Genomic DNA, 23948 nt, shown 5'->3' on the forward strand with positions numbered 1-23948 from the left:
ACGGCTCGTGATGCTGCCGGCGATGTGACTGTGCGCCAGTTGAAACAGAGTCCAACGGTATCGCTGCAATCTTCGTAGGGGGAGCGCATCCGAAGCCGAAGTGAATCCTTTTGTAAGGGCACGGGACAGCATGGTTCCGCGCCGTGATGGTCGTAGATGCAGAGCACAGCAGCAACCTGAACAAATTGCAGAAACAGAGCGTTAGCCATCGGATGCGCAGCGCCGCTTCCATGCCCACTGAAGTAGCGCCGGTCGTCGATGCTTCTTATATTCGGCACGGCTCGTGATGCTGCCGGCGATGTGACTGTGCGCCAGTTGAAACAGAGTCCAACGGTATCGCTGCAATCTTCGTAGGGGGAGCGCATCCGAAGCCGAAGTGAATCCTTTGGTAAGGGCACGGGACAGCATGGTTCCGCGCCGTGATGGTCGTAGATGCAGAGCACAGCAGCAACCTGAACAAATTGCAGAAACGAAGCGTTAGCCATCGGATGCGCAGCGCTGCTTCCATGCCCACTCATGTTTTGAATCCATTATTTCTTACATAATAAATTTCTCCGAATGTGCTATATGGTTCCACGACAAGAAGTTTGTCTTGTGCGTACAATGATATATTTGGAGGTAGTCTGATTGCTAAAATGGAGCTATAAACCAACTACGGTAGGACATCTCACCATAAAGTGTTGGGATGCCTTCTGTAAAGGACCTAAATGCATTTATAGTTTGAGTCAATCAAAAAAGCCCTTAACCATTTTGATAAGTTCTTGCAATTAAAATGTTCAATTAATCAAGAAATCAATGCGAGAGTCAGTGATTTGAATCGGTAAAGGTTTCCAGTAAGTTCCCGTTTTCGACCACCCAGTCCGGTGGCTATGCCTGAAATTCCTCTGTGCGAGCACTGGGGATGTGCCCTCGAGAAATCTGCACGCGTGTCTAAAGACAGTGCAAGGTCTGCGAAGCCAGTGCAAACGAACGTTGAAAAACGAATGAGCACAGCGTTATAGAGTCGAGAGTGGGTGGTCCAGCCATAAATAATAGTAGAGAGAAGAACGTGATGTCAACAGTTACAACTCCTACTGTGTGGTGTAGCCTGAGGCGGTAAACGTGACCAGCCCCGTGGACTTTTCCTCTGGGGCTTCGCACCGCCTCCGCAATCAGCACAGGCAAAAAGGCAGAGGTCTCGCCGCGTGGGCGGAGAAACGTCGATACGGGCAAAAAATAACGGTTGATAAAAAGAGCAGAAAATCCTGCGCAGTGAAAACAACATCCCGGCGGAGTTCCGATCTGTGCTAGACCGGAAAACGCCAATGAAAGATATACGAAAGCATGTTTATGCGGAGTTCAATATGCACACGTAGAGACATCAAGCAAGATTTATTTCAACCCGCCTACCCTAGGAGATTAGGCGTGGCTGCTACCCCACACCGAATATCTCAAACATTAAGTCACTGCAAATGCTAGTTTCTGAAATGGTCGTTTCGGGCCTATGTCGCGGCGCCCTGAATACAAATCTGATACTAAAGCCATATATATATATCAAATAAAACTAGGGCCAAATAACTTCCAGAGAGCATGACCACGGTGTAATGTTTGGTATGGGAGAAGGTTTTATATTGGTCTTGGATGGTGAACGTTCGGCAACACAAAGTTATGGGTGGTTAATGAACCACAAGTTCCTGAGCCACCTGGCAATGGAAAAGCAGCGTGTGATTTAGTGGTGCTTTCTTGCAATTGACGTTCGTTTGGGTTGGCACACTGCAATTTTTAAATATCGTTACCGTAAAGGAGACGTCACCGAAAGTAATTTCCGGCAACCATTTGAATATCGTAGTCCGACGAAAACATTTTACGTAAGAAAACGAATTGCGTTTTCAGCCACGAGTGCGTCATAATTGGTGCTGCCACAGCGGTCGCATGACGCAAAAAATCTCCTCTCCTGTAAGTTACGTTTAGGGAAGAAAATTTCACTCTTTCCTAAATAATATTTGGGGGCATTTTGCCCAGCCTTGCCGTTCTTTTGAACACAACACTCTATTCGGATAAAAGGGAATGGAAATTTGCCCAAAGCTGCGTCGGCGTAACCATATTGCCGTCTTAAACCAAAAGCAAAAGCAACTTCGGTGCACCACGTTGCAATTTACGTAAAATGGCATAGCCTGCTACTGTCTTGATCGTAAAAATCAAGCTTTGGATAATTTAGTGCGCAGTACTTTGGCTCCCGCTACAGTGGCTTGGCAGAAGCGGCGAAGGCGTCGTAGCCGCCCCTAACAAAGCGAGGGAACGGGACACCTATGGCAGAAAGCAAATAAGGTACAAGCGTCTGGCAAAAGTGTGAGCGGGAGGGTGGCATGCGCTGCTATGGCGTCATCTCCCAGCGCGTCGTCAGGCCTGAGTATAGCCGCGTTTGCATGAATGCAACAGAATGCCACAGTAACGCGTCACATTTCCTAGCGCACCACGAGTAATGCCATGAGCTAGCGTTTATATGTAGCGCATATCCCCTGGTTGCGATGTTGGCGCCATTTGGTGTAGCGCATCGAGGGCAAAGCAGCATTTTCGGCGCTTCCGGTGCTTCCGGCAAGGTAGGTTCGCGTTTTTGTTTTTGACTCACCTGTTTTGGCGTCTTACACTCGATGAGGATGTTTTTTTTTTACCCACAGTTGCGTTTGCATGGCTTACTGGCGTTGTCGACATAATTCCTAGTGCGATGTGATAGCGTTTATATGCCCTTCGACGGTCAAATTACGCGTATAAATCCACCCCTGTCTCGTGCAATGATGCGACGCGCTCTCCTAGCGCATCAGGCGCGTTTACATGAATGCGATGCGCTAGAAAGTTGATGCGACGCCGTGCAATGCGCTACTTGTCGCATTCATGTGAACGCGGCTTATGTCTCACTGCCTCCCCATCGCATTTTTATCATGTGTCATCGCTGAGAATCGCCCTCCTCCGTTCGTGGCTAAGACGAAGCACGCGAAATTTGCGCGGAATGTTCGGACACAATTTTCCACATTATGCGTGGCAGCGCCGCTACGCTGAGATGACCTAAGGGTAGCACGCGCACCCTTGAGTCCACTGATCAAGCTATAACTTCAGAAGACGCATCTGATATGCGGCGCGACGGAGAAAACTGCAGTTCGCGCTGCGGTTTCAGACGTATAGTATAGTAATATTATAGTAATGAAAGTTTCGGTAGTATAGTGACTATCAGCTGCTATTTTTAGTCTCAGTACCCCCCGAAAAATCATTTCCTTGGCCCAGTGTACATATTCCTGAGATTGTACTGGTACGCACTTTATGTTTCGTCGCTCCAGTTTTTCAGCAGACAGATCCGTTTTCCCTCGACATGTACTGGCCTATCTAGGCTGCAGTTTATCCAGTGTAAATTATTATATTTCCCGAAAATTTACTCTCTCCCCGTTGAACACATGGAAACAGATGCTGCAACATCTACTTTCATTGTCCCATTCATATTATCTTCAGTCTAATATATGAGTTTAATTCTATGAATTTTGGTCATTTACGCGCTATTCTCTTACGAAAGATGATAGCCCCCAGAGGTCCTGAATAAACCCATGTAAGGAATAGGTTTTTGTTCAAAAACCATAAATACGTCCGTATGCTCAAGGCATGCTTCATCCAATGGCTAGAGAATTACAGAGCTCTTTTGTAACTCCTGATGAAAAATACGTTGGATTCCTTGTTTGGAAATGTGTGCCACTATTTGAAGTTTTGATTATCAATGAGACGCTATCAGCTTTTGAGATAGCTCTGCAATCTTCCAGCCGTTTATATTCAGTTCCTGTTAAGTACTTTTTCCACTGAGCGGCGAGACACATGATTACCACTGTAGTTTTTAAAACGTTTGCAGCTCTTGCGTCCTTACGTCTTTTCTAACCGGTCGACGGAAGTCAACAGTGATTCCTGTCTAAAGATGCGCTGAGCATCATCTTTAGACGTGCACTGAGAAGCATGGGGCATGCGTAAATTGTGCATGGACAAGACAAAAGCTACATTCTTCTATGAACTTGTAAAAAAATTCACGCATCTCCACTATGTGAATCATGACGACTTGGCGAAGCATTGGGGATCGTTGTTACCGTAAATCACCCTTGGCATTGCCCACTCGCGCATGTGAATGAGTGAAAACGCATGTGTACGGTATATACAATTCCAATCCACTCTAATCCGATACAATTCAATTTATTATTATTCGATCCAATCGATTGCCATCCAATCCACTTCAATCCAATCCGATCCAAGTCGATCCATTTCATTGCTCCTCGCGCATGCGCAATACTGTGTACAAGGATGCCAAGCCCCGGACAAATCGAGGTCCTAAGGTGTTTCACCCTTAATAATTTAGAAAATTCGACTGAGTAAAAATTTGCAAGCAAAACACTTCACATTACTTTCACTGTAAAGTGTTGTAGAGATCTGTCAAGGTATTTTTGGTGGCCATCTAATTATTTTTTAATCGCTTCATTTATGTGCAGACGTTTCTGCTAATCTGTACAATAGCTTACAGCACTGAATTCGTTATCACTGCATTATTTGAGTACCTATATCACGGACTGCAAGTAACAAAAACCACCGTACCCCTTAAACCCAAAAATACACAGCTCTGGAGAAAGAATACTGACGCCGAGGAGTCATTTAAAAACATACACCTGTTTGGAAGCTGAACCGCCGCAATACGCACTAACGGTAATTGAGGAGCGAACACATTTATTTCATTTGGTGCGCACACTTTGTTTACACATTTGTATATTACGACGTGAATTCAGGAGATGACGACGTTTTTGAAACGAATAATGCGACCAAGGTTACCTTCATTAGGGTCCTAGTAGAGTCTAAAATACACCAATGTCTCCAAGCAGCGCCTAATTCAGGCCGATAGCAATACGATGGAGATCCGTGGGGCTTTAAAACAGGCACTCCGAACCTTTCCTCCAAACAGCTTAAAGAGTTATCCAAATAGCTTGAAGAGGTCAGCCAAAGGGACGATTGACGTCGTCCTGTTGCCTGAGCTACATTTAAAGGGACCTTGCAACACTTTTGATAAGCGCTTTCACTCTTTTCTTCGCGTCTAGAACCACTGCGAAAGCTATAAATATCGCCAGCACGGAGCGGCACTGCTTGATTTGCTTGTCCATCAGATACGCCTTCAATTTCTGCTTTGTTTTTGTGGCTTTTTTAGGTTGCTATAGAAAAGCGTTCATTGCTGCAACTGAAAGAAAACCGGCCAGCAGCCGGTACATGGCCTTAGTGACGCAATTCAGGCTCTAGAAGAACGTCAAGACCGGGAAACAGAAAAAAATTTTTGAGCGAGTTTACAAGTTATCTAATGCAGATAGAGCAGTAAATTTTGGCCGAGGTACTTTGGAACCCCCTAATCTTTAAGTGCAGTGTTTTTTGGGTGTTTTTGTGTTTTTTGCAATTAGAATTTGGAAAAAAACTTAAAGAAGTTTTCCAGGGTACCTTTATTAGAAGAAGCCACCCTATAATTTCTTGGCCTCTCACGTGCGGAGTAAATCATCTATTTTTTATTTTGAAAACCATCTCCCCAGAGTGTGCGATGATAGCGCCGTTTCAGAATTCAGAAAAATTTACAGGGTACGGTGAGTTATCTTTACTACATTGGCAATCGCGCTGGATATCGGGTAATGTTTCAGCGGCTCACGCATCATCGTAGAAACTAATAAACGTATAAACTTTTAAACTTCTAAATTATAAACGTATGAACCTATAGACCTATAAACACATAACATCGTATAAAGCGGATGTTACGGCTCCAAGGCCTGTAAGAAATCAGTATGCTTTTTCAGACGCATAGATGCCACAGCTGAAAACAACGCCATTATTTACCTAAAGTAAGCCTAATGATCATGGCGGAGTGCCCTCATCCTCTTTTAAACAAGATACACATGAACATGTGAACGAGTGTTTGACAGTTAATACTGCGCTGACTGAAGACGTTGTATGACAAGTGTGCAAAATAAAACAAGTTTCTCAATATGCTGCCTATTCTGTTTAGTGATGAGTGCAAGGTAGTTCAGCGCTCATTGTCTATCATATAAAAGAGTTCAACACACATTTAGGGGTACACTCCAAAAGCAGTAGTCGTAATAATTTACGTGAATGACGCATAGCTTGGCATCGACGACGCACAGTTTAGTTTGTATTGACTGCTGTTATTAAAGGGGGTGTAATGCTCGAATTTATTTTTCTTCACTTTTCGAAATACCATTTGGTGCTGCTATAAAAATTTTGCTTTCTCACCGAGCTTCACCACAAAAAAAAGAATGCCTGAGAAGGTGTCTGGGAAGTATCACCGTGCTTTCTATTGTACTGTTGAGCTAGTATATCAGTGTTTCTTTTATATCCTGCTCTCAGGAGAGATCAAATGCGACTCCATGCATTTATTAGAAGTCCCAGCGAAGTGGTAGAAAACCCCGCATTTAGCGTCACTCACGAACTCTGAAATACTAGAACGAATATGTTCAGTAGGTGGTGGCTCCGTCAGGCACTTCAAGTAAACGTCCTTGCATTTCGTGTACGCGGCATGTAAAAAAAGAAAGAGTGGGGTGTCACGTGAACTAGCCGTTGTTATAAGAATTCAGCAATTTAACGAACGAAAAATGCAGGTAGACAACAAAGACATTGTATAAAAGATAAAGGGTGATGAGTGGGTAAAAACGTATATTTTCTCCAAAGTTCAGTTGGCGAGAAAGACGCGACAACAATACGCCAGGACACAAAGTAAAGCATGATAACAAATACCAAGAAACCATATTATTTTCGCGGGTGCCTCTAGACCACCTAGACACTGTCGGTATTCCTCGTGTGGGTATGTGCCATCGAATGTGCTATGCTGTAAAAACAGACCACCAAAGGTGACGGCAAAGAAGCGCCCTTTCTTGCCCTTCGCTCAAATCCACAAATTGTCAAGTACACAATTATTCACAATGTGTAGTGTTGGGCAGGTTTTTATTTCATTTTAAAAACAGCTACAGCTCGAAAAGAAACAAGAACACAGCAAGATGATTGGACGAGCGCTCGTCTCTTTGGTTTTCTGTATCCTTTTTCAATTCGCGCTGTAGCTATTTTTAGCATTAACCACATTCGTGCTGGTCTTTTTTACTTCGCCAACCAGCCGCTACACCTAGTAAAACCATCCTACCTGTGTAGCAAAATTATCTCTCCAGTTGGCAACAATACTCATTGACCTTATTGGGTTGTTGGCTGGGGATATGCAGTGCAAATTTTTTGGGAAGAGATTCTGGATCAGTTACTTAGGTCTACGTCCCATTGATGCCTGTGGTTTTCTGGGCTCTCTCTCTCTCTCTTTCTCTCTGCATTACAGGAGACCATTTGGAACCGTTTATTCGTCCTTTTCGTAACTATGAACTGACACCATGAGTTGTGTATCAGTTCTAGAAACTTTTGTTGCTCACTTCAAGCTAATATATTTCAATAACACTTCGGCGTGCAACAAAACTAACTTGTGGAAGCTCAACTCTCGTTGTGTTTTGATGATGCTGCAAAGTAGTGGTCAGTTATTATGCCGTTAACATGAAGAAGCAGACATTATCGTATTTGGCTAATCCTATTTATAGGGTATGGTAAAACATCCCTACCCCAATAACGTGCGCTAAGGTAGTTCCCACTGACTTTGAGTGAGGGACGTTTCTAAGCAAAGTCAAACTCATGCTACGCCAACAAGCCGAGGTCGCTAACAAACTAAACCTGAAAGCGTACTGCGTCGTATAAAATCTGGGGATGGAATGCTTCCACACACCTGCTTTTTGCGTCGCAAAAAGGGTGGGGTGGGCAGGACAACATTACGAATGTCAGACGCGTGCAAACAGTCATGCTTAACAACTACAGACGTCAGGAGGGTGCATGCATGCGGACGCCACCAGTGCGTACTCGATTTCGGGGACCATGGCGGGACACAAGCTTTCAGGGCGTTACTCCACCTCGCAATCCGCTCCAAGTAAGTGTGGCGTTTGCATATGCGCGAAAGGCTTGTGCATTGGTTTCGCTCCGAAAGTTTAATTATGGCGTATACTTGCGCAAAGTCTCGGGCATGTGTGTGGACGGCTGAATCAATTTGCACGCCGGCAGGAGAAAGCGCAACAAATGGGAGAGCAGAAGCAGGAGCTTGTCAGGGTAAACAGGGGTTGACCAGTGTAAGGTGTACCTCACTATGCTCAGTAAACACCATTTACGGGTGTGGTTGTGCTCGCTAGCTCTAGGTCCTTCGCTGCGTTCTTCCGCGCACGGGGGCCAATCGTTTGCACGCCTAGTTACACTGCTCCCCTTGGACATTCAAACACGTGTCTTGCGCAGTGCAGTGTATAGACGTCTTGTGACTTGCCCCACGTGATGTGTGGTTCGGTCACTACTTTCAAAGTAGGACGTTAGCATCAATGTTTCGCGTGTTTAGTTTCAGGAGAAGTACCTTGTGACATGCAATCTGAAAGGATTTTAAAAACCTATAAAGATGCAATTGACAATGAATGGGCGATTAGGAGCATACAAGAAAACGTCAGTGGAGGCCAGAAATTGTGTCTGGTATAATTTAGCAGACCTCCGTTGGTAAAAAATAAAAAAAAGGTTGTTTTGAAGAAAAATGCCAGTATCTCCACTCCATGGATAATGGCAAGGGCGCAGACTTAGGGACCTTGAAATGGCATCCAAGTTGCGCCCCGAGTGACATCTGATTTGCGCCCCGACCGTAAACAATTTGAGCCATGAGTTGCACTTCGATTATTCGCTAAATAAAACTGCAACTCACGGCTCAAATCGAATTTCGCTTGTTTTTCGCTTCCTGGTGGTGTGCGCACGGAGGGACGCGGACGGACATTGGGAGGTCCTGAGGCACTCCGCACCGTTACATGCTAGGGAACAAGCCGTTTGACGCTCGGGTACTAACTCGCGGTCGTAGCCCAAAGGGTAAGACGACTGACACTAAGTCTGTCTGGTCTACCATACACAGGCTTGAATCCTGAAGGTGCCTGTGGGAGTTTTTGCGATTGTAAATGCTATGCGCACAGGGGCGGACGGACATTGTGCGGTCCTAAGCTATTCCGCAACTAAAACTTGCGACCAGAGTATAAATGATATTTTTAAGAGGTTTGCATGAGATATTCAAATATGGAATTGGTGGATAATTTGCAAGACTGAGTGTCACTTCATTTGAACGAAGAAACCACCTTCCCAACCTTCCAGTCCTATGGGAGAGCACCCTCTTTTAATGACTGCTCTTAAAATCATGATAGTGATACTTCGAGCAGTGTTTTTGAACTGAAGTGTTTTTGAAAACTTTCGCGAAAACACCATGAAGGGAAGAGCAGTGAAAGCTTGCTTTGTTTTAGAATAGTTTGCTTACGTCTGTCCTCTCAGCACGTATAGAATCAATCTAAAAGAAGTCGCCAGCATGAACTCCTGGAAGTCTGGTAGGACTTGCTTTGTTTTAGAATAGTTTGCTTACTTCTGTCCTCTGTGCACGTATAGAATCAATCTAAACGAAGTCGCCAGCATTAACTCCGGGAAGGATGGTAGGAAAAGTGCTCACGACGAACTAAGAAAATGCATTGTTAAGGGCGCCACAAACGTGTTTAGGCCGAATAACTTTGCCCGCTTCATAGGTAGGTTTCGTTTTCTGCCTGGTTTCGGAACTGGCACAATTTGCGGGGTGGTTTTGTGGCATTGATGGTAACGTGTTCTGAAACAATACGTGCCCGTCTGCGCTGTGCGTAAGGTTGACCAGTGAAGCAGGACGTAGTTCACGGAGTGCCCGAAACCAAACCCGTTTCTTTGAAATAGGCGGTTCAGCAGACTTCGTAGAAAATTAACTAATTGAAACTTGGAACGACCAGAGCGTAATCCTAGCGGACAATCATTGAGGTGTCTGTTTTTCTCCCTTCTATAGCATCTTACTCGTGGTGCGACACGCCAAGCAAATCCAATCCACCGCTGAGAACACCGTACAGGTCACATTGGGCAGTTTGGCATCCACGTTTATGCCTTCCGCTACCGCAACGGACATGTCATCGGTAGGAGCATGAAACCTATATCTGCGTGTGCACGCATTACCCCTTACTGCACTCCCACATGTGCACACAAAGCTGGAAGCCGGTTAAGTGCGCGTGGGTGGTGGTGGTGGTGATTTATTAACCAAGGAGGGAAGAGAAAAGGCCTGGGGATATTGTTGAACTCAACGGGGAGTTCACCCTCATACGACCCAGTCCAGGGAAGGGGATTGGGGCTTCAAAGGATAGGAAGAGAGAAGGGGGAAGAGAAGAGCGGTAGGAGACTGCGAGATAGTCTATATCGCGTTCGTTTAGTCCATGACTCGATGGCTACAAACGCAGCGCTAGTCCTGTTGTAACCAGGAAGTTGACTACGTGCTGGAAGACCTCCCGTCGGATGGCGTCCGGTCCCGTGGGGAACAGGAAGTCTTGTAGCTTGTGGCTTGGGGCACCGAGTCGCTGGAGTTCGACCCGGAGTTGTGCTCTTGCGGTGTCGTGCTGCGGGCAAGAGCACAGCAAGTGCTCTAGCGTCTCAGGCTCTGGGCAGTCGGCGCAGGTGGGGGATGCTCGGCGGCCTTGGTGGTGCAAGCGCGCTCCCACGTTGCAGCAATTGAGCCGCAGGCGAAGAAGGAGCGACCGGGCGTCTCTGCTAATGCGTCCGGGCAAGACCCGTGGGGCCTGGCCACTGTGCGCGTGCTTAGAAAACAAAGACACTGTATAAAAGACGCTGTGAAAGCCCTTTTAACTAAACGAGTAATATTGGCCCCCGTAGGTGTTCTAAGCGGGCAAGTTGCCGTTTATCCGGGTACGTATTCGCAACTATTCGAAGAACTGGAATTTTAGTGGCAACGGCGGCAGCAGCGGCTGTCTCTTGTATCACCGTAATTCGTATTTTTGTTTGGGCTAGCACTTCTTCAATTTCCGGTCGTCCTCCTCCAAGCGAACGACATGCGCCCGTCTCATCGCGAGTTCTGCTGGAGAAACATGTGGCTATCCGCTTCCCTTCCCCGTCGTAGGCATCTTACCATTTCTGTAACTCATCAACCCAGAGCGAAACCGCTTGATTAAGGAGAACAACGGACAGGGCGCATTGACCCATGAGAGTTTCACGTTTATATCTCCCATCAGCGTACCGCGCATGCCATCGGTTGCGGCATGAAGAACAGCCACGCCTGCATGCATCTTCCTTCCACCTCCAACGCATGCACATATGAAATGGCAAACAACGATGGGCTGTACGTAGGTGTGAATTACAACAGCTAAAATATTGGTCGGAAAGCCTTTCATGCTGAAGAAGACTTATGACCGCACGCCGGTGTTCCAAAAGGGGAAGTTTCTCTTCAACACGGACGGATGCCCAGCTCGGAGAGGTGAAATTTGAGTCGGTAGCGGGCGACGGCTGTCTTTTTTTCTCGTTCATTCGCGCTCGTGTTATGTATCACCTTATGACGGCGATGCCGACGTTGTCATAGGATTGCGCAAATGACAATAAGGGCATCGGTGGTGGCGACGGGGAATAACAGTTTTGAAAGAGCGTTCGGGGATGGCGACGAGGAACCCCGGAGGGCCGCAAAGTAAAGAGGCTTCACCGGAAAGAGAACTGGGTTGGGGCGTGAGACGGGTTCACATATAGTGCTTGGCAGTTAAAAGGACTGTTTTTCCGCTGTCAGCGCACGAACGCATTCGTCAACGACATGTTTATCACGACCGGCTTCATAGATAGCGGCCTACAGATAGCAGCAAGAAACAACAGAAGCCACCGTGCCGGTAGATGGCTGTGTAGAGACGGGGTCCTCCATCAAGTGGTGGTAATGTTATCGACAAATTCACCAGCTTTGCTTCGATCGCTGTGGGAGCTGTGACGGCCCGGATAAATCATACCGATCGTACCGATGTAAACCAATTGCACCGATCAGTATAAATAGTACTTGCCAGCACCGAGAATCTACGTTCAGTCTCGACCCGCTTGTTAGCTGTGCAAACTTCCACGTACACAATAAAACTACAGTGCTAATATATCTTCCTGCTCTATTACATTCCTATTTTCTAGAAGTTTTGCTAAATTACCCATTCGGAAACTTTAACGGCTCTCGCTTGAGGTCAAAAACATTTCTTTTTACCTCAGGCCTGTTTACACAAGTGGGGGAAGTTCTCAGAGGGCGGTTGAGCTTCCCTGAAAAGCTCCGACTGGGCTATTCAGTAGGTCGAAACGACATCTCGTCGCGCAAAAACCTTTGATGCACTGAATGGAGAACGAATCGACTCAAGCGTTTTATACGGCTTCGAAGTTTCCATCAAAAATGGAGCAAAGCTAGGACGTGCTAGCTCGCACAAGGAAATTAACAGGTTGAACAAATGGCAAAGTTTCCAGGACAGCCACCCGGTCCAATGGCTTCTGTGAAAACCGCTGTTTTCTTTATTATTTCAATCCACGTCTGCTGTACGGACGCTATGGGAACGTGGTAAATGGAAATTGACTTTGCCGTGCGATGGCTGGTCTTGTTCAGCTGTACCTCAAAAATACCATGACGTACAATTTGTTTACTTAAAGTACGATAGAAAAAGGTTGCACAGGTTCTTTGAAACTATTATCTTGTGAAAGTGTTTGGTTTGGCTGTGTTTATGGCCAAGCCTTGTGACTATGTCGGCTCTCGACTTCCAATTATATTCAGGGTCAGACTCACTATTAACGCTGCTCAGTCACTACCTCCGAAAAAACTGCAGGTAAAGGAACGTTGCAGGAGGAAATTTACCATATAGTCTCGTTTTCCTTCTGTTTTGTTCTCCTTAAGAGCCCTGAAAAACCAGGACGTGTCAAGTACCCTTTCATATTTACGGTTACCCGCCGCGGTGGCTCAGTGGCTAAGGCGTTGCGCTGCTGAGCACGAGGTCGCGGGTTCGATTCCCGGCCGCGGCCGCCGCTTTTCTGATGGAGGCGAAAAGCAAAAACGCCCGTGTGTACGAGATTTTGGCGCACGTTAAAGATCCCCAGGTGGTCAAAATTAATCCGGAGCCCTCCACTACGGCGCGCCTCATCGCCTGCGTTGCGTCGGCGCGTTGAACCCTAACAATCAATCAATCAAAATTAATCCGGAGCCCTACACTACGGCCTGCCTCATCTCCTACGGTGTGTCGGCGGATTAAACCATATAATCAATCAATCAATTTACGTTTTTTTCTAATGTGCTACGGAAGACAGCGCTCTGAATATTTGTTTGTTCTTTATTCTTTTCCCATTTATAGGTGCTGTCAAAAGTAATTGGAACATCCTGTCATACAGGAATTTTCTCTTTGGAAAAGTGTCCGGCTGCATTGCTGTGCATTTAAATGAGTCCTCCGTTCCACAAAATGTTTTTTTGTAAAACTGTACTGGCTGTACTAAAGCGGGAAAGCCAAATATTCCTCGATATTTACAAATGCTTGGTCCTAATAATTATGACGGCACCAGTGCGCCCGATATGAAACTCGTGAAATGCTATTAAGGGAGCTAGAAAAATGCAGTACTGCGCGGTCTTTGCGGACCAGGTCTGTTTGGGTGCGCGTGCGGTTAACGGCATCCATGTGAGTGTTTTGGCCAACCCCGACAAGTAACCTTTTTCTGTTAAAAACTATTGTTTATACACAACGACAATGACACAGATTTTGCCCCCTTCCTTCAGTGCCAGTCCGCAAGAAGACAGAAGAGCGGACCGAAAGAAATACGAAATAACCGTGACAGCAGGATAAGCACACAAATATGCAACGAAAAAAATGGAGATAATATGCAAGACACGCCGGTGCAGTGACACTGGAAACAACTAAAACAATAGCCCACCAAGTAATAGGAAATTCGGCAGCCGCACTCGCCCTGCATGGGCAGGTCGTTGTTATCTAATAAAGCCGGTCGGGACTTTTATGAACCTCCTATCAGTCAGGAGATCTAAAACGCTTGGCTTGGTGGTAGACACGCTTCTTTTATTGAGCAAGCGTTATAATGCTGGTGTAAACGAGGGTGATTCAATGTTGCTAGCGGAAGGCAATTATTGTCTAAGGTTGGCTTTCATTGCAGCCCTATGTCCCCCAAACCGTCTGGAGGCATTAATGCTTCTGCACCGCTGTCGGCGAGGGCTAGTGTGCAGCGTGCAGCATAGTTCTGAAAAACAAGTTCGAATTGTAAGAAAGGGTAAACGCATCGTGTTAACTCTTACTACAATCCCCCAAAGCGACAACAGTGGGAAGGTGCATTCCCAACTGCTGTAATTCACACAGAAAAAGGTACGGATCCTTTTTACCTCCCGGCAGTGATGTATCAAAAACAAAATTACATATAGGGGAAAAATAAATTGATGTAGAATTCATAGGTTACAGTAAAAAGGGTCACATTACGACGCAGCTGAGAACAACTACGGCAAACACACACAACAATTATTGCGAACACACTGAGAAAAAAACGTTGCAATTGAAATGCGTATTAAAAATTATTAGTGGCTTAGCTCTGCTATACCAGGATCTACGTAGCGTGAGCTAAGGTTCAGCAATCCAGTCCAATCCAGTCCAATACAGTCGAGTCTTGTCCAGTCTAATCCAGTCCAGTCCAGTCCTGTCCAGTCACTGCTCCTCGCGCATTATCAGCACGTCTCTTCACGGGCGATGCGAAACGGCTATCAAGCGGCTCCGGCGCAGATTCATACTTGGCTACTGCGCAATTGAGGCGCCCACCTGGGCACGCGCCGGTGCAAGTGCGTCTGCCACGGCTATGACGCAACACAATCCAACACAATCCACTTTATTCTAATCCAATCCAATCCAATCGAATCCAATCCAATGCCGCTCGCGCTTGCGCAGAACGGCCCTTCACGGCACACGCGAAACTGCCCAATCTCGGCCAGTGTAGCTTACGCTACAAAAAAAAAGGGAAAGCGGAAGAAGGTTGTACAATGAAGAAAAGAGAGAATTAGTTTAAAGCGAAGAAAAAGCTAACAACAAAAGTCTACACCACCATTGCTTTCACGGAAATTTTGATGGCCAGGCCTGGAGCGTTGTTCAGTTTCTGGGTCTACCCGTCGGAGAGGGCGATGATTTGGCTAGGCAGGGACCAGTTGACAGTGCCGCCGTCTGGTAGCAATTTGGTAACAACGACGCAATCACCCAATGCCTCCCGCCTACGTGACGCCTGTGGGAACATCGCCGTGCCGACGTATTACGCGATGTCTTCAATTCGAAGTCTCCGCGCCAAGCTCGTTTTTTTTTGGGGGGGGGGGGGGGGGGGGGTGGGAGGAGGGGGGAAGGAGTGGATATAAAGCATGAAAAGGAACTGCATGTGGCGGAAATGTTCAAAAAGATTTAAAAATACGGCACACCTTTATGCGTGTCCACGCGTACTTGGCAGGACGGGAGATGCCTGGGTGTACGGGGTTTCGCTGTTGGTACCCTGTGGAGAAAGTTTAACGGCAGTCGACAGAATTTCATTCGCTTAGCTTACCTTTCGCGATCGGCGGTGATATGCATCGGTTTCAATTACTGCCACCCGCTTTCAACTTTCATAAGCGCAGTCTTTGTTTATGGCTTGCCTGAAAAAAACTAAAGCTTTATGTAACGCAGCGTCAATTGAAGGTTGGATAAAACAGCAGTGGCTCGACAGCGTTCGAGTAAACGAGCCATTAATAAGGGCGTTGTCATTCTGTGAAACAGACATTTTAAAGAAAAAAACCATCTATGTACTGCCAAATAAAAAGGCGATTGAACGTGACACATATATTATGAGCAAAAAATTATTCAGTTATATAAAGATGTGAAATAGGAACTACAAACGACTTTCCATGTCCTATGCGTATAGGTGCTCATCACTTTGCGGTACCAAAGAAAAAAGCTAAAGCAGTACTACTCAATGTGAAAGCTGTTAAGTACGGAGAAGTGATTCGCTAGAGGGGTTTAGGCACCGTTCTTCGCTCTATGCTACCACCCCTCGCGCTTTTGCATCTCCCTGTTTTAATCCTCTCATGATGAAATGGGCTGAGGTCTGTTCAATGAAATTCATTTTCTCCCCTTCGCAGTGCTCGCGCGACATCTCTCAAGAGTGCTCGAATCGTATTCTTTCCCTTTCGTACCTGGTTCCGCCCGGGACAGCATAAGCAGGGGTTCTCTTCCCTTTGTTTTGTTTCGGGGGTTCTGCTGTTGCTTGCTCCTCGCGCGTGCTGGAGCCTTAATGTGCCATTCTGAACCACTCGTATTGTCCCTCCCGCGGCCACATTTTTTCGCTTGCAATCGTAAAAGACAACCCAAGCCGCAATCCTAACTAAATAGAGGCTGTGCACCCCCTTTTAGGCTCATATAATTTGCTTCAAATCTACCTGCCCTTTCCTTACCCGCCGTGGTGGCTCAGTGGTTATGGCGCTGTGCTAGCACGAGGTCGCAGGTTCGATTCCCGAGAGCGGCGGCCGCATTTCTGATAGAGCCGAAAAGCAAAAACGCCCATGCGTAGCAGATTTGGGCGCACGTTGAAGATCCCCAAGTGGTCAAAATTAATCCGTAGCCCCATGGCGCGCCTCATCGCTTGCCTTGCGTCGGCGCGTTAAACCCTACAAAAAACCTGCCCTACAAAAAAACCCTACAAAAAACCCTACAAAAAAACCCTACAAAAAAACCCTACAAAAAAAAATATTGGGGAAATCTATACGGCCAGTGCCACCCGTTTTAGGAGCGTCCAGTGATTCTGCGAATGTAATTCTATTGTTCAAGTACTCTCCTAGCTTTTGGCAGAGAATAGAGGGTATATTTTCTTTGTTGGGGTGCGGGACTCCGTGTGATTGATACTGTGAGCGCTGGCGAGCTGTGACGACAAGCCGGATGCCTAAAGCACTCCGAACTTTCCTAATTTTGGGGTTACGTGACTTCAGCGACACGAGAAAAATAGGCAGAAGGACGTATTTATAGAGAAATAATCCTTTTAACATTTGAGTTTGCGGTAGCTCTGGCATTACGCGTTGACCCTGGCTTTCGTCTTTACTTGACACAGCACTGGCAAGCTTTGCTCGCTCTGCCAAAAGCGAAAAAACTCGCACCAGAGCACATTAACAAAGCGCTCTGTTCTTCGCACAGGTCAATCAATTGCAAAATTCAAATACGGCTCAAATCTTTGACGTAAAATTTGTTTCGGAAGCTTGACGAAGTTTCTATTACCTCTATTCTCAACTGGTGGTTGTGCGCCGCAAAACGCTCATATTCTCAAAAAGTGGACAAAAACTCAATTGGCTCCTTTCGGTGTCGTTCGCGCAATCCTGACTGATGTGCGCATAATTTTGAATTCTATGACGGCGCGATCACCAGTGGATAGTACTTAATACAAGCATTTCACGTCAGAAAAAATGACGGTAAATATGTCAGCCATGCGTCCATGACGCTGCATGTAAAATACTTTCATTTTCTATTTATTGCGTTAAGTTTGATGGTTGTGGGTTATTCTTAGGAGTATTATTTCCAAATCTTTTTTTATCAGACCAAACTATCATGTGGTTGCCCTGGGCAGGTGTTTGGTGTTGGTATATATTTGCGTTTATAACTCGTAAAAAACAGTTGCTAGTTAGCGCCGTCGTGTGTGTCTCCTCACTTTTGGGTCCCTTCTCAAGCGCTACTTTGCGATGTACAAAAAATAACTAGCCAAACACTCGCTTCTAGTTCTTCACAAAAGGAGAGTTTGCAACTTTACTTCATAGACTAGACGGAGGTGAACGCACATGATAGTGGAAGAGGATGATGAAGAACGATGGCGGTGACCGGACGTGTTCTGTGTGTATTCTAATGTAAATAGAGTTCTTTTCCCTTTACCGGAGGCGTTGTAGTCGCGACATAGTGGTGCCGAAACCCGGGATGAACGAACACGGTATGTGCGCAACGGGTGCGACCAATTCCTGAAAGGAACTAACACCGACTTGAAGATGACCGAACTACGAACGAAGCCTACTGCAGAAAAACTGTACCGCAATCGAAGTGTTCCACGCTATGCTATAACGAAGTTGATCTCCACAGCAAAGGCTGCCATTTTGAACGCGGACACGATGGAGGAAGAAAAATCCGCCATTACCGACCTTCTTAACTATGAGTCCAGACAACTACGGAAGACCGACCGTTGCATCGAACCATTTTTCACTGGTGCCCACGCTGAGCAAGCGTTTAGTGACACTTTTGAGTTCCGTGACAACATCGTTGCATCGCAGTCAATCCTAAGGCAAGCGACGCCGTTTCCAAGAAGTGAAGTTTATGGTACTCGTCTCCCATATGGCGATGTCGCGTCTCCAGCTTCTCGCCCGCACCGAGTCACGCAACTTCAATTGCCACGTCAGCGCATCACGGGCCAACATACCTCTTAAAGACTCAAGCAGCTCCCTGATTGCTTCCACCCGTATCGAGGACTGTAGGAACGACACCGAGGTACATAAAGCGAAGCCGAAATTTTACGTTCAACTTGAACCGAAACTGCAAGGTATGCCTGCGGAAAACGGCGCATACCTTGACGATTTGCTTGACTTCGCTAGAAAACCCTACGGTGTACTGATTTTGTCAACGAGCGGCAAGAGCCAGAACAGGAGATATCGCTTCTAACGACATGTCCCCGAGAAGGTTGTATCGATCTGACAAGAAGGCTGGCTCAAACAAGGAGGACTTAAATACGTTCACGCTGACTACCCTGACAGAAGCAAAGAAGGCAAGGCATGAGAATGGGATTCACACGAAGAAAAGGCGGTGAATTCAATTTCGCTCAAACCTGGATGTCCAACGCGAACGAGACCTCTTCGTAGCGCAAGCCGTTCCTGGCGGACAGCGGAGTCATTGGCGCCACCATGACAAAGTCCAGTCTTGGATAAAAGATCATACAAAGGACAACTAGATAAGCAATGGTTTCCCTACACTTCGTGATTTTTGGAAGTTCTGGCGTAAGAACTGTCAACGAGGCTACCGCCTTCACGGAACGACAGGGACTGGACTCCATGGAGGAAAACCTCGCCGCTGCTGTAAGTATAAGCGCAAACACAGGTGCAACGGCAGTCCCCTACGCGCCCATGGTTTTTTTTTCACCGCGGGGGGAGGTTGTTGGAACTTTACTTCATAGACAAGAAAGAGGTGAACGCGCATGATAGTGGAGGAGGATGATGAAGAACGATGGCGGCGACCGGACGTGTTCTGTGTGTATTCTAATGTAAATACAGTTCTTTTCCCTTTAACGGAGGCGTTGTAGCCGTGACATAGTGTAGTCGCCACATTCTCCAATAAAGGCCAATAACCGAATGAAGGCTTGTCCTGCTGTTCGACATACTTGGAAATACCGTGCAAGAACCACCAGCGAGGCGACCATTTGCCCTGGATTACTATGTCGCAAATACAACGCCTCCGGTAAAGGAAAAGAACATTATTAACATTAGATCACACACAGAATATGCCCGATCACCGCCATCGTTCGTCATCGTCCTTTTCTACTATGATCTGATATCACTTTTTTGTCATCAGGGGAAAAAGTTTCAACAACCTCCCCCCGCGGCGAAAAAAATACAGTGATGCGCAGTGGATAGTCCAAGGGGATAGCCTTAGGTCTTTGCGTCTGTACTTCTACCAGCGCCGTCATTTGCCGAACAGCAGGAGAAGCCTTCTTTTGGTTGCCTTCGTCCTTCTCATTTTTTCGATAGTTGAAGCTGCCATGGTCGTGGCGATGATCCCGATGTCTGTCATGGCAGCCATTACCGACGAAAATCGTTTGTTCCAATTTGGTGTATCGGTGCAGAGAGAGCTTAAAAGCAAATCTTGCGGAGACATCGATATCCGTTTTATGCTTGCTCTTGTCTTTTCGTGTTTGATTCACGCACGTTCTGTTTGGCAAGGCTTCCTTCGGCGCGCCTACTTTAAGATCAGATGGACGCCGCAACTGCATTGGGACACGTGGTTACCGGCAATGGCTCCAGTTCCGGCACGGGTGCCGCTCGTTGGCGAATTCTGTTCACTGTCGGTTTGTCTGTCGAGGTCAAGTGCTACTTCGGGGTATGCACATTTTGCAGCAGCCAGAACTTTCGGGTTCGGGTCAAGTTGAACGGCACCTGTCGGGCCATTTCATGTATCACCGCGTCGCGGCTAGAATCCTCGATACGGACGGATGTAGTGAGAGAGCTGCTTGAGCCTTAAAGAGGTATTCTGACCTCTGACGCGTCACCTGGGCAGTTGAAGTTGTGTGTTTTGTCTCAAGCAATAAGCTGCGACGAAACTTCGCCATACCTAACACAAGCATCATAAAGTTCGCCTCTTGGGAACTGCATCGCTTGCTTTAAGATTGATTGCCATGTAACGATGAAGTCACCAAACTCGAACGTGTCGATAAACTCTTGATTAGCGTACCTGCCAGTCACAAAGGGTTCTATGTCGCGGTCGGTGTTGCTTCGTTGTGCGGACTCACATTCGAGGATGTCGGCAATGGCGGAAATTTCTTCATCCGTTGTGTCCGCGTTCAAAATGGCAGCCGTCGCTGCGGAGATCAACTTCGTTATAGCATAGCGTTGAACACTTCGATTGCGGTACAGTTGATCTGCCGTAGGCTTCGTTCGTGATTCGGTCATGATGAAACCGGTGTCAGTTCGTTTCAGGCATTGGTCACAACCGTTGCGTCCATGCCGTCATTCGTCCATCCCGGGTTTCGGCACCACCATGTCGCGACTACAACGACTCCAGTAAAGGAAGGTAACTGTATTTACACGAGATCACACACAAAAAATGCCCGATCGCCGCCATCGTTCATCATCGTCCTTTTCTACCATGATCTGCGATCACTTCTTTGTCCTCAGGGGAAAAGGTTCCGGCAGGAGTGGAAGCGCTGAATGTTGACACGGGGTGCAATGTATTTATTAACAAAAGCAATGCCAAATCGCTAACCTGGCCCCGCAACTTAACTAGGATGGCGCAACTGCGTAGCACCACCAGGGCCGTCTTTGCCAGTGTACGTCAATTGTACGTCCTCTGCGTAAAAACGAGCAACCTCAACCAACGGCTCCAACGCAGCACCGTTAGAAAAAATGCAATGTTCTTGCAATAATAAAGCATTCATCGTAAATTTTGCTGAATCGATATTTCCATTTCGTTGCAACCCACTCAGTTGAAAGTTTTGTATGTGTGTGCAAAGATGCAAGTATTTCAAATAAAACAGGAAACTATATATGCATATTCCTTGCACATCTATGCTGCTTCTACATATTCTTGTAGCGTTGTGCTGCTGAGCACAAGCTCGCGGATTTCATTCCCGCGGCGGCAGCGCCCGTTTATCTGATGGAAGCGAAAAGCAAAAACGCCGGTTTGTACGAGATTTCTGCGCATGTTAAAGATCACCAGGTGGTCAAAATTAATCCGGAGCCCTCCACTACGGCGCGCCTGATCGCATGCGTTGCGTCGTCGCGTTAAAACCCTACAATCAGTCAATACATATTCTGATAAACCAATAATGCCAATTTATTTTTCGAAATTTTCTCCTGTGTTTGATTGAATTTCAGTCCAGGTAATGGAATTGGTGAACTACAATTGTACATTTTCGCTCCAGCTTCCTTTTATGTATCGCTGACATCTGCAGGATTAAAGAGGTTCAACCGTTGTAAGGGATCATCAGTTATTACCGCTCATCTAAATGAGGAAATAGTCTTTGTGGACGCGAGCAGCCTTGCGGTAATTGAGTTAAGGGAGACTACACAGCCCGGAACGGCTGGGATCAAGTTCTACGCCCTTTTTTTATTCGAGTCAAAATACTGTAGTGGCGCCTGCCGCAAAAATATAATAGCACAGTATATATCTGCCGCTTTGGGATTGTGCTATGCGTTGCAACACATAACCACGAATGCGAGCTGCCTGTGATAAAAGTGACAGTGTGTCTCTCATTTCATCACAGCAGGGACCAGATTCATTTCTTTTCAGTGAAACGTACTATCGCGCTTATAGGAAAGAAAAATTACCGAAGTGGGCAATCCTTGAAGCGCACCGTCTAACTGTTAAGGAGTTACATAAATTGTTAGAATCCGCAAGGATGATTTACTTAAACAAATTGCTGATAAATATTTTAAAGACAAATACGGCGGGCTATTTCTGAGGGGCTTAGCTTGCTGTCAATGATTGGGTTAACAGAAAGACACTTTTTTTAGTAATTCTACTACGATTCACAGCAGTTTGAAATTAACCGCTCACTGTTCGGTGTGCAGCTTCGGTTTACTACATCAAGGGATCCAGGTTCGAATCTGTACAGGGAAGGTGTTGTTCTTGTAAGAGATTTAAGATTAAAACATGACACTAAATATGCTCTTTTTTAACTTCGGTTGTTGTAACATTGCTTGAAGCGCCGCTCAACTGCTGTGGATTTTGTGTAAAAATATGCGCAACTCACTTCAGAAGACATGTGAATCACGCGAGACGCGTTTACACTAGCATTTTTAACCAGGTTACTTGTCGGTGCCTCGGAGAGAAAACTTATTCTTCCGGTTTTAGTTTGTGCATTTCAGCGTGTTATTTTTAGTTTGTTACGTAAAAGTATTAGATGCAACTCATTTCATGCTCGCCCTTCGGTCCTTCGTGCGTCTGTCCGGCGTTGTCCGTACAGCTGCGCCTCTACTCCTCTCCTCTCTCCGATAGCGAACACAATCTCCCAAACAGCTGCGTGTTTGCGCAGCGCGTTCTCACTCCGTTGCTAGACGCCGGTGGGCGGAGCTGCGCTCGGCGCTGCGCGCGCGGCGTATGTGCAGTATTCTCTCTCTCCGCGCTCTCCTCTCGTTCGGGCGCTGTGAATATAAAGCGGCATGCCGCGCTCCGGCGGTCTGAGTCGACGGTCGTCCGCCCACCTCCCCTTCACGTGAGAATCCCTGCTATAAGCGTAATTAACACGATGGAAAACGCCAATGGAAACGCCCATGGGATGCGTTGCATCACACCAGGGTTACCGCGAGGGGAGATTGGCATAATTTAATTGTTGCTCACTTCAGCAGCCTAAAACGTGCGGCAAGCTAACGTCAGCTCTTCCAGGAGCAAATGTTTGCAAATCTCGTCTGTATAGTTTTAGTAAACGCCTTATAAAATATATGCGTTTAAGGCCAATTTTTTCTTCCTACGTGAGGACCATTTCATAAATAAAACCATTTTGATTTGACGAAAGAAACCAGTTTCTATCGTTCTCGGTTTTCCAGAATTTATTGGAGACGTTTTTACAAGCAGGATATCTATTTGAAAGCGCCACAGGATATCAAAGCAGTAATGGTATACAACGCGCGATAGCGCGCTAAGTGACGCTTTCAATACAATCGACCGCAAAAACGTTCCTTTAGAAAACAGCACGCGCAGCACCAAGGCTATCGGTTTTATGACCTATATCATCGTGCCGGCTTCTTCAATATTCTGTAAAAAAGAAGGGTCACGCATAAAATTCGCACCAGTATTTTCCAGGGCTCACGTTTGGAGTGCCCCATTGTATATGTTCTGTGAGCGCCTTCTAAAGCGGCCGTTGTAGCGGCGGCTTTCTTGGAGGCAGTGCCACAAAGAAACACTGCAACATCGGCATACGGCTGAGAAGATAATGAAGAATCGAAGAATTGATGGTTGTTTAGTGCCTATGCCTCATTTTTTAACCTGAACAGATAGTCATGTCTTACATGTGATACGGCGTTGAAGCTCTCAAGTAATGGCAATCTAGCAAAAGCAACGAAGCTTTTTCTCTCAGTGAACCCTTTACTACCGTGAATGTATATTCTTGGCCATAGCTAAGCTGTTGTTGCTTGGGGCTAACTAATTGTGCTGTAAAAAACGAGCAGTGCGAGGTGCCGTGAAGTTGGAATAGCAGCAATTACGCGGTGCATAAACTCCAACGCTACCCCCAGCCTCTCGCAAAATTTGCTGTGTCATCTTACACTTCGCCCATAGTTGGCCATTGTT

The sequence above is a fragment of the Haemaphysalis longicornis genome, unplaced genomic scaffold, assembly GCF_048455015.1.
Source record: "Haemaphysalis longicornis isolate Haplotype H1 unplaced genomic scaffold, Haemaphysalis longicornis Haplotype H1 scaffold_6, whole genome shotgun sequence".
Taxonomy (NCBI): domain Eukaryota; kingdom Metazoa; phylum Arthropoda; class Arachnida; order Ixodida; family Ixodidae; genus Haemaphysalis; species Haemaphysalis longicornis.